General features: G+C 46.0%; 1 protein-coding gene across 1 annotated transcript in view; it reads right to left on the reverse strand.

Annotated features, from left to right (window-relative positions):
- The window catches only part of LOC130134289 (protein NDRG3-like), a 61,772-nt gene extending 50,632 nt beyond the window's left edge, over window positions 1–11,140 (reverse strand). Inside the window, exon 1 of the mRNA XM_056302202.1 lies at window positions 10,944–11,140. The gene's annotated coding sequence lies outside the window, so the exon portion shown is untranslated. The remainder of the gene's footprint in view (window positions 1–10,943) is intronic.
- Between the last annotated feature and the right edge of the window lie 601 nt (window positions 11,141–11,741).

Consider the following 11,741-nt stretch of genomic DNA (forward strand, 5'->3'; position numbering starts at 1 on the left):
TTTTGCCCTCCATCATAGGCTGGTCCAATATAGTGCAGGACAGTTCTCACAGATGAAAGCCAGAGAACACACATGCACTCCCGGCCCTCCTTGTGCTCCTAGTCTACTTAATTAAAAGGACAGTGTTCTCGAGAGACGACTATCATCCTCCTTACTGCACACAAGACTGTTCTGATGCAAAGAAGACAGACCAACATTTTCTACTTTAGACAATTTAACAATAGCAAGGACTATGATGTGGCATTCTTTGGTTTCTTACGTTGTCACAGTATGGCTTTTATCAAGTCTGACCTTATCCAATACTACCCTAACCCTAGGGTAGTGAGGGTCACTACCATGACCCTAAACCTAACCCTAACCCTTATCCAATACTCTGTCTTAAAAAGTACAAATTAATTCCCAGTTCTAAACTAAATGTTTTACTGTAAACAGTTTTCAAAAGCCCAGTAATTACAAAAACAAAACAACATAAAGGTTGTTAATGCAAAGTAATATAAATGAGGGGAATGCAAATGACCAGCTAATAAGAGACTGCCAAAACGATTTCCCATTGCCTTTTAAGACGGCTGGAAATCAATTCTTGACGCATTGTAAATCAGTGGGAGAGCAATTCATTCTACCAGAGTAGCTATTTTCAGAGCTTTGTTAATCAAGAGAACAGTGCTTCCTCCTCTATGCCACAGTCCTTCCAGGATTTAAAAAAAAAAAGAAAAAAAAGGTGGGGCCTCCGGGTAGCGTAGCGGTCTATTCCGTTGCCTGCCAACACGGGGGATCGCCAGTTCAAATCCCTGTGTTACCTCTGGCTTGGTTGGGGGTCCCTACAGACACAATTGGCCGTGTCTGTGGGTGGGAAGCTGGCTGTGGGTATGTGTCCTGGTCACTGCACTAGCGCCTCCTCTGGTCAGTTGGGTTGCTTGTTTGGGGGGGGGGGGATAGCGTGATCCTCCCATGCGCTACGGCCCCCTGGCGAAACTCTTCACTGTCAGGTGAAAAGACATGTATTGGAGGAGGCATGTGGCAAGTCTGCAGCCCTCCCCGGATCGGCAGAGGGGGTGGAGCAGTGACCAGGACGGCTCGGAAGTGTGGGGTAATTGGCCAAGTACAATTAGGGAGAAAATGGGGGAGAAAAGGGGGGAGAAACCCCCCCTAAAAAAAGAGTCTGCATTACTGTAATTTAGTCAAATCATATTCTATATTGAAAAACAAAACATGCAGAGAGGCTCTTCAGGTCTCTTTCAGATTTAATATCCTATGCCTCCTACACATAATAATTCAAAATGGTTGTTCAGCTTCTGCTTTTGATGATACAGGAGTATCACACACAGCAGAACGATAGTGCAAGTGCTCTTGACGAGGCACTAACTCAAGGCGAGGTTTAATATTAAATATGTGTGTGTGTGGCGGGGGGGGGGGATAAAACAGCTCTGAAAGGGAGGAAATCCATGACCTTGTCCTCAGTTTCTAGGTCTCGGTCTCTTCAAAGCATCTGTCAGGCATCTGTCTAACAAACACCATCAAACTAGTCCACTGCTGAGCGGCCTTCTGCTTACTGACTCTGTACTAACAGAACCTTGCCCACGATACCAGAAGAAATCCTGTTCTGCAATCTCTTAAATTTATGTGTGTGTGTGTGTGTGTGTGTGTGTGTGTGTGTGTGTGTGTGTGTGTGTGTGTGTGTGTGTGTGTGTGTGTGTGTGTGTGTGTGTGCGTATGAGTGAAAGCCTGGTTGGGTTAGTACAGCTCTTCACTGGCAAACAGCAGCCTTGTCTCTGATCCATCTGCCAAAAGGGGAGACCTGACCACCGCCCCCACCCGTAAATCCGCTGAGGATTGGGGACAGTTCCTGTCATCCACCAATAAACTCAACACGTGCACGAGCGTGTAGACTACACACCCGGTCACGGTCTCAGACCACGTGTGAGCGCAATGTGCTGCTGCTACACACTGCGTAGAAAATCCCCACCAAGCCCATGCAGTCTGGGCATACACGCAAAGATGCTTGTACACATGTACACACACACACACACTCCTTTATTACAGGTCCACTGACTTCGACATCCCTGTCCTTACTCTGTGAAGGCTTTTAAAGAATTGCATTAGCTTTTGTTGGACCACTTTATCCGCTGATGGTCTTATGTGATTAAAAAGAAGAAAAAAAAAGAAAAAAGCTCTGGCCGCACTGACTTACAGCCTCGTATCTGTCAGCACCATCAGCAGGGTTGACTCCGTTTTAATATATTTATACCTACACTCTCCCTTTCTTCTAACACACACACACACACACACACACACAACATAAAGTCTACCTAATGGGATGCGATGGGCCAAATCATTATTTGTCATGATTTCCACGGATGTCTGCGTGCTAAATTTACCGCACTGACGTCGCTTGCAGATCCACATCGATATTTTCCATTCGTGAAGTGATGTTTTAGTTCGGCAAGAACGAAAACAAGAAACTCTATTGAGCATCACATCCAACGAGCAGGTGTAAGTAGCTGCTATTAAAAATTGTATAAGCATGACATGTGAGGCAGGCCAGGGTCCTGTCTTTGGACACGGAAGGGTTGTATGTGAGCCGCTTCACATGTTCCTACATCCACGCTCCACGGTACGTTCTACAGCTTCTCACACAAGTCAGCCAGGGTCTATTTTGGTCTTCATGTATAACTTATGGAGCGGTCTGTGCGCTAAGCTGCATATCGCTTTTGAGAGTGTCCTTTGGGTGGATGAAATCTGATTGTTAGAAGCCTTTGCGTTCCCTCTCTTTCACACTCTCTCCCTCGCTCATATTCTCATAGCTAGTTACTTGATAATAACCTCCATTGTACAGATCTTTGGGCTGAACATTACAGGATATATGCCTGGCAAACGGCAAAAACATATTTATTTCATGCCAGCCAAATACAAACGAATAACGTTTGGCTTTTTCACAGCTCATGTGCCAAAATTATGATTAATGGACACGTAATAGAATTGGGACACATAGCAATTTGGACAGTGGCAGCCACATGGCGTGTATCGTAAACAAATCGATACAGGTCCCAAACAAAGTGAGTAGATGAGTCCCAATACATCCGAAGTGATCTAGAAGAGGGGTCAGAGAAAGGTATGAGCCCGCCTTAATGACTTGCCACTGTCTACACTGCTCCTGCTACTGTCCAGCCATAAATAAGGCTGAATGGCTTGAGCATATTGGCCCTGCACTCAGTGCCGCTAATGGAGTACTTCCTCGCCTCTGCTGCCTGCCTGCCTGCCTGCCAGCCTGTCTGCCTGTGGGGAATTCCTCTCCGCCATGCTCACTCGTGCACATAGTACAGGTGGACAGTGTGGGGACAGAGCAAGAGTAAAATGAGAAAGTGCACAAGAAAGAAAATGCTTGCCAAGTGTGTGTGCGTGTGTGTGTGCGTGTGTGTGTATGAATTTATGTTTGTGTGCGACTGTATCCTGGAAATCAGCTGTGTGACGCAGCTCTCCTTCCACATCAGGGTTTCCACAGCAGAGGCCATCTGTGGGGAGCCAAGCGGAACTTACAGGCCACATCCCACCTGACCAGGGAGTGGTTTTAGGGGAGGCAACAGTGAGACACTGTTTGTGGCTTGGCCACTAAAATGGTAGCAAACTGCTAGCTTACCCCACCATGACGTCATTAAAGCCCAATGCTGAATGGAAACACTTGGGTTCCATGAAACACCGGCAATAATAAAGACATATTAAAAGCCCTTGCTTATTAACTGCCCATTTTCTAACAAACTCTCCCGCTTAATAGAGTCATCCTTGTGGCCAGCTCAGCTGTCATGATGACTGATGCATGACAGCGCCATTTTCCAGCAAAACACAAGGGGCGGGCCATCCCTCCCCGTTTAGATGCTGGCGCCTTCTCTCCAGACTCCTCTCAGTGGAGGTCAGCCGTGTCCTTGACAACCGCTGGGGCTGCCACTCCCCATCTCTCCTTAGAGCTCCGCCAGTGGCAGCATGAAGATGGATTGACCTTTTCACCATCATTTACATAAAGCCATCCTCTGTTCATCATGACAGGCCACACAACTTGTAATGCACTCGGAATTCAGAGCGCCCAGCCTTGACCAACACGCCACTTCGACAAAAGCTAAAGGGGATATGTTGTGCCACCCGACACAGGCCGAGAGGATACCATAGTTAGGGATGAGATCCCTGCCTGCGGTGATTTACTTCAAACAGAGCAAAAAGCCATAAAGAGTCTCATCAAAAAAAATAAATGAATAAAAGACAGCTTAGGTTCTCTGTTTGTAACAATCCACACGGGATATATGCTAAACACATGGCGCATATGGGGCACAACTCCCAAGCACGCCACCACACACACTTGGGCAATAAGCATATCTCTGTGAGTAGCACACGCTCACTTTTTTTATACATACTTTAATTTTTATGTGTTGTCCTCATATTTCAAACCGCTTCTTACCAAAAGACAGCCTGAGGAAGCCAGGCTGGACATGGCATCTGATATTTGCTCCTTCAGAATTACAGCCGCTAAAGCATTTCATATGTCTGGACATTCCCCAGAACGTCAGGACAGGCTAGGGATGAAATCATCCATGGTATATGGACTACATTTATATGGCGCTTTTCTACTCTACAGAGCACTCTACAGAGCACGCTTTGCACTTAATGCCTCACATTCCTGGTTCCCCCTTGCTTTGCGTAAGAGGAAACGGGACTCGAACCAGCAACCTTCCATTTACTTAACAACCACTTAAACCTCTGAGCTACTGCTGCCCCCAAGCTGCAATAAGGCCCATCCTGAGCCCTGGTAAATGTGTTTGCAACCTGCTTAGTGCTTAACTGTGTGGGGAGTGTGCGTTGTGGGAATGCCAGCTCATTCATATCTATGACCAACAGGGATTTGGCTCAGAAGAGGGCTTGGAAAAGTCTCCTTTTCCTTCTCTAAATGGAAATGCACAGAGCAGCAAAGCTCTGAGTTTTCAGAAGACGATCACCTTTACTTTAACAGTGGGTGAAGTAAATAAGGATGGACAATAATCAACACTAAATAAACCCTGTGAAAACAATAAGGGTTAAGGAGTACCTTGACATAAACACCGACAGTTTAAAAAAACAAAAAACGTGTAAATGTTTGGCCCCGTGTTTTGTAAGCTGAAATATAAAAGATGCTAGATTCTATACCTGATTCTGCCTAAGCAAAAGGCAAATAAAATGACGAGATCCCCCCGCCTTTTCTCCCCCATCGTACATGGCCAATTACCCCACTCTTCCGAGCTGTCCTGGTCACTGCTCCACCCCCTCTGCCGATCCAGGGAGCGCTGCAGACTACCACATGCCTCCTCCGATACGTCTTTTTCACCTGACAATGAGGAGTTTCACCAGGGGGACGTAGCGCGTGGGAGGATCACGCTATTCCCCCCAGTTCCCCCTGCCCCCTAGAGGCGCCCCAACCGACCAGAGGAGGCGCTAGTGCAGCGACCAGGACACACACCCACATCCGGCTTCCCACCCGCAGACACGGCCAATTGTGTCTGTAGGGACCCCCAACCAAGCCGGAGGCAACATGGGGATTCAAACTGGTGATCCCCGTGTTAGTAGGCAACGGAATAGACCGCTACGCTATCCGGACGCCCCAAAATGACGAGATCTTGAGGCCAAATGTCATACATACCATTTAATCACTGCCCTATGTCGCAAGGATCTGTACACTATTCCTTGAAGATCAAATGTGTCAGTTCTTCCACAGCCTGTATACGCAGATATGTCAGCATGTCTGGAAAGCACTGTCAGTGTACTATGGGCTGAGTCCGTTCCCACCTACATCCACCAGTTTTGCACAGCCACTTAGTTAATAGTTAACCAGCTTACACTTTCAACCAATGACACTTGTCATGCTATTGCCATGACAGTGGTTTACAATTAACCCAAACCGTACACCTAACCTCTCTTCCATAACGCTGTGCGAGAGAGACTTTTACTTACAAGTTACTATGCCATCTGATTAGGCTGGAGAACTACGACTGCAGAGGAGCCGGACAGAACTCCACAGGCCACAATCCCCAACCTGATCAGCTCTATGGGAAGATGACATGCTGCTCTGCACGAGGAACACAGACAGACTACATACTGATGTGAGGAGGCATCACTGACCAACAGATGCATATCTGTATTCCCATTCCTGCGCAATCCATAGAGTATTGCCTAAGGAGATTGTTTTAGGAATCGTTTTCTTCATGTGAACTGTGATTCAGTAAAATCACCGGCATTGCTGCGTGTTGTGTTTATACGGTTCAGATGCTTAAACCAGCAGGCTTGCCAGATAGCTTTGATGTTGTTCTAGATGCTAAAAAGCCCTCATGAAAAGGAAATGGGAGGAGAAACACAACCCTTATTTCTCACTACGTGACAAATGGAACAAGGAAAAAAGTAGCCAACCGTAAGTCAAAACAGCCCCTAAAACACTTATGGGGTTGTTCAATGTGATGCAGTGTTTGTTCACGCCAGTCTCTGATGCCGTCAGTCCCTTTTACTTTGCAGCAATAACACAACCGCAGTGTATGCTCTCATTTCAACTGTAACCACGTAAATGTATGACACTGGCCGTTCTAGTACATAATCCTAAATGATCAATAGCAATTAAGGACAGCCTAAAGCATCCAGAGGTCCAACCTGGATTGGATCCATCACTTTGGCTCAACAAGCTAACCACCTTTGTGCTCCTCCCTCTCTCTTATTCAACCCCTTTCTCTCCTTAAGCCCTCCTTTGGCCTTACCACTGCTGATACAAGTGCTGACCCCAATAAAGAAACCAGAGTCCTCCCTCCAGCAAAAGGTGCGATTGAACAAAATGCCCATGCAACCTGTGGCCTGAATGTGGCAGCTGGTTCACACAAGCCTTCTAGTGACCATCTGTTATTTCTGATTTTTCCCCTTTTCTGCCAATTTAGTGGCCAATCGATCCCTATTTTAATTCAAACACCCACCCTTGTACTGTATGCGTTCGCCAACTGCATCTCTCCAGCCGGCAGTCTCGAAGGAGACGCTCGTCACTTCTGTGACAAGGCGAATCCAGGCCGAACCACTGCTTTTCCCGACACACACAGAGACGCATTCATGTGACGAACACAAGCTGACTCCGCCCCCCCTCCCGAAGACAGCGTTGCCAATTATTGCTGCTTCATAGAGTCCGGCCATAGTCAGGATTTTTATAAATGGCTTCAATGTCCTGCAAAGAAACACACAAATCTGATGACATTTGTTGTATTCGAAGGGCAACAGGGCAAATGTATGGTTATCATGACTGACGTAGTAGTCAATGAGAAAAGGGGGTGAAATATGAATGAATACCTGGATGTGCAACAAATATATGGAAAAATAGTTTCATGTAAAAAGACCGTTCTTTTTTTTTTTTTTTAAAGATTCTTTTTTTGTCATTTGCACCTTTACTCGATAGCGATAGTAGAGAGACAAAAGGCAGGGGAGAGAGGGGATGACATGCAGCAAGGGCCCGGGCCGGATTCGAACCCAGTGCCACTGTTGTAAGGACTCAGCCTTATGTGGTATGCGATCTAGCAGGGGAGCCACCAAGACGCCCCCATAACAAGACCATTCTGCCATTACCTACGATCACTTGTGCTACGAGTTAATTGATTCAGATTGAATTAAAAAGATAAAGGCGAGTCCGCGGTGGTGTAGCGGTCTAAGCATCGGCTCTGTGTCGATGCAGTTGCCCACTGGGGACTGGGGTTCGCGCCCCGGTCTCGTCAGATCCGACTATGGCTGGACTCGACGAAGCAGCGATCATTGGCAACGCTGTCTTCGGGAGGGGGGCGGAGTCGGCTTGTGTTCGTCACGTGAATGCGTCTCTGTGTGTGTCGGAAAAACAGTGGTTCGGCTTGGAGTCGCCTTGTCACGAAAGTGGGGAGGCGTCTCCTTCGAGACTGCCGGCCGGAGAGATGCAGTTGGCGAACGCATACAGTGCGAGGGTGGGTGTTTGAATTAAAATAGGGATCGATTGGCCACTAAATTGGGAGAAAAAGGGAAAAATCAGAAATAAATTTATAAAAAAAAAAAAAAAAAAGATAAAGGCAGATAAACCCGTTACACAAAAAAACAAGAGCACTAGGAGCGTGCACACCTCCGCCAAGGCTGAACCGTTAGCGCCAAGTGCTGTGCTAAACCCAGGACAGACCATTTTATCTTTAGTTATTTACATAATTAGAATCCTTAGCCTGTCCTCCATCTATGGATAAAGCATCATGGAATATTTATGTCCATTTTCTTCCAGACTAACCTTTCTATTTCTTTTCAAGATATCAACCAAAATCTCCGAATGTTAAACATAATACCGGAGGGGGGGGGGCCCTGGATCCATTTCCGGATCACCACCAAAAAAAAAAAAAAAACTATTGTTCTTCCACCTGAGACCCACCTGCTGATGAGATTCTTGTGAGGATCCATCTGTCTGTTTTCCAGATAGCTTGCTGACAAGCAAGACAGACAAGGGCAGACACATTACCTCCTTGGTGAAGGTAATGAGAACAACTAGATTTCAAGTGAGTCCATCCTTCACTACAGCCACTCAGGCCTCCCTGGACATGTTTATTTTCACACTGTTAAGGCAATTTTGGATGATAAAGCAGAGATTTATGGGATCGCCATTCTGGTACATGATTTAGGTATGCTTACAGATGCCACTTAGGAAGTCACCCAGGAAAAAGTGGCGTGTGTGCATCAGCTGTTTTTCCTTCCCAGAGCTCGAAGCTGCTGTGCGAGGCTTGTACTGTAACTTGAGGCCTGACAGAGCTTGAATTACAGACACAGTTTAGTTACGAAAAACAAAACCGTGGCAGACGAACTGCGAGAGAAAAAGCCAGGCTATAAAATAATCACACAATACAGTTCCCTACTCAGGCTACCGACAATCTAACCACTATCTAAAAAAAACAACAACAACAAAACAAGATGGGATTAATAAAACCATAACTGTGCTGGAACAGCAGTTTACATTCTGGTTAATTGCCAGCCACAGCAAACAACTGAAAAGCATTACCGGGCATGAGACAACAAAGCACTTTCAACATTGATGTTTTCTCCGATAAGTCAGGTTTAATGTCCATTTCCTTGCGCGGGCTGTGTTTTCACCCACCAGCATTGATGCAGAGAGACAGTGATGCTGAGGTAAGTGTGAACACAAGGCTAGCTGACTGTCAGCTCCACGGCTTAATTATGTCTTTCAGCTCTCCAGCGAGCATCGCTCCCTGACATTCATCCCTAACTCTGGAATTCCCCATAGAAATTCCTCTACGCAGAAGCAGTGACAACTGTAGTAGTAACTGTAGGCCCCATCAAAAATGGAGGAAAAAAAAAGGTTTTGGTATAAAGCACAACGAGACATTTTCTGCAATTCAAAATAGATGCTTCAATCTCAAAAGGTTTTGCCTGAGCCAAAGAAAAAATTCCTGTAGGTCGATAAACATGAGCCAAGTCAGACAGTACAGAACTCATCTCAATCTCCTCTGAGGTAAAACTTTTGGATTAATCATCAACTTTGACACTCCCACCTGTTAAAGATTAGGTTGCAACATTGAGCGGGTGTAGTCTCCTTCCAAAAGATGACAACAACGGCATTGTTTTATTTTGACTGTAACTGAATGCTGGTCATACTTTATGTATAGTGATAACAGGGTAGTCATCATTGTATTACACTTATTGTTGTTCCGATGTTCATGCTTGTTCATTGATGCAGTCTGTGTTACTCTTACTGCTGTGATCTTGTGTTGATTTTTTTATGTTGCACTTTATGCGGCAATACTAACTGCCCTTCGGGGACAAATAAAAGTTGAACAAGCCAAACGATTTACTATCTATCCCTATTCCTGCTTTCAAAGCAAATGTCCCCTCCCCCACCCACACAGAGTAGCTTCTAGTTATTTCCCAAGTAGTTATCTCCATAGGATCTCACCACAGACTTTAAATTGCCGCACTGTTGTGAATGACAACAAAAGCTGGTGTATTACTTGTTGTGTAAGCGCCATCCGTAGTGCGCAGATCACGTTGATTCTAGTCCAGACCACCTTAAGGGAAACACCTGATGGACGCCTAGTAGAGCACAAGCCCCACCCACCACTACCTGTATGACCTTCGCATGGCGTCTGGTGACATTGTCATCCATCATACTGTGCAGAGGGATGTGTCACCTGCACGCAACCAGTTGCGAGCTACAAAAAAAAAAACAACTAACAAAAACTAAACACAAACAAACAATCTACATGATAAGATCGGTCAGGCCGTGTCCGATGTTCGCCGTGGATGCGATATCCCCAACAAAGAAATGTAATTTTAGAGAGAGACGATGAGAGCCGGCATCTAGGGCCTACTTTGAGGCTTCCCCTCTGAACTTCGGATAAACTGCGATATCTCGTGGTGCCGAGGATCGTGACCATGACCATGACATGTCGACTACACGTTTCACAAGGCGGAACCATCTGCGCTTACACGTCCAAGTCATCCCCTCGTAAGGTCGTGATGTTACGTGTGAAAAACGACCAAGAAAAAAACAGCGAACCGGCTGCGGTGAAATCGTGGTGCCGTCTGAAACTATCCCGTCTGTCGCATCACAGTTGGAAGACGAGCGACAGCGAAGTCGACCCGATTCATTAGCGGAGTACGAACGCATGCGAACTGCAGATCCTGCGTACACCGCTTCCTTTACACTTGTGTAGCGGATCTCGTCAGGTTTTGCCTCTCTTTCTTTTTGTTTGTTTGGAATTAGTACAGCCCGGAATCGTCGACGGTCGGATCAATCCGCGAGTCCTCTCCGTTTTGATTACATGATTCAACACATGCACGCTGAGGAATACGAACAGGGGGTTGCTTCTCTCATCTCGCATCGGACACATCTGTGTTAAAATAGAAAGAAAAAAAAGAAATCTTGTCTTGGATATATCTCTACTTACCGCCGTGAAGAAAAATACGTATCGCTGGATCCCAGTCAATTTCCCCTGGCGTGTGTGTCAGCTGGTAGTGTTCAAAGGTAAAACTGACTGTTCTTTGCCGCCTGCTTCTTCTCCTTCAACTAGTACTTCGATGTCACCCTCTGGGCGGAACTACACGTTGCGTTCCAGACATTACGGAGGACAAGTCGAGCAGCCAATGCAAGGAGACAGTTCAAATCCATTGCAACGCCCCCAAGAGGTTAGGTTCCGATGTTGTCTTAGCATTTTTTATTTTTTTTTAGTTACGGTTGATATATTTATTTGCTTGTTCTATCACTATCGTTTGATGTTTGAACTTCACCAGAGGTAGGTCTTGCAAACTACAAAATAAGAACAAGACATTTCACAGTACTGCCTCCACGATCATTCTTTCCCACCTCCGACCTGTGACTTGACACCATCGCACGCAAAACACCCACTATAGACCCACTACTGACCTATGACCTTTTCCCACTTGACCCCACTATGACCTTCACTTGACCCCAGTCCGGTCATAGGTCAGGTTAATAGCCTGGAGAAAAAGCCTATTTTGGCGGGAGCTTCGCCCATTCCACCACAGAAGCTCAAGATAAAATGTCCCACTGAAACCAGGTCCACAAAGTAAAAGTATGAACCGTGTTATTTGTTCCACTCATACACGAAATCTGCTAGTTTAATTAACTAGTTTCCCCCTTGCTGGAGGGTGGTGTTGTTTAAGATCAGCTGATGGAGTGAATACATGGTTAGATCTTTCGCTTTCTGGACCTGGTTTTGCCACCT

This window comes from Lampris incognitus, chromosome 2 (genome assembly GCF_029633865.1).
Source record: "Lampris incognitus isolate fLamInc1 chromosome 2, fLamInc1.hap2, whole genome shotgun sequence".
Lineage (NCBI taxonomy): Eukaryota > Metazoa > Chordata > Actinopteri > Lampriformes > Lampridae > Lampris > Lampris incognitus.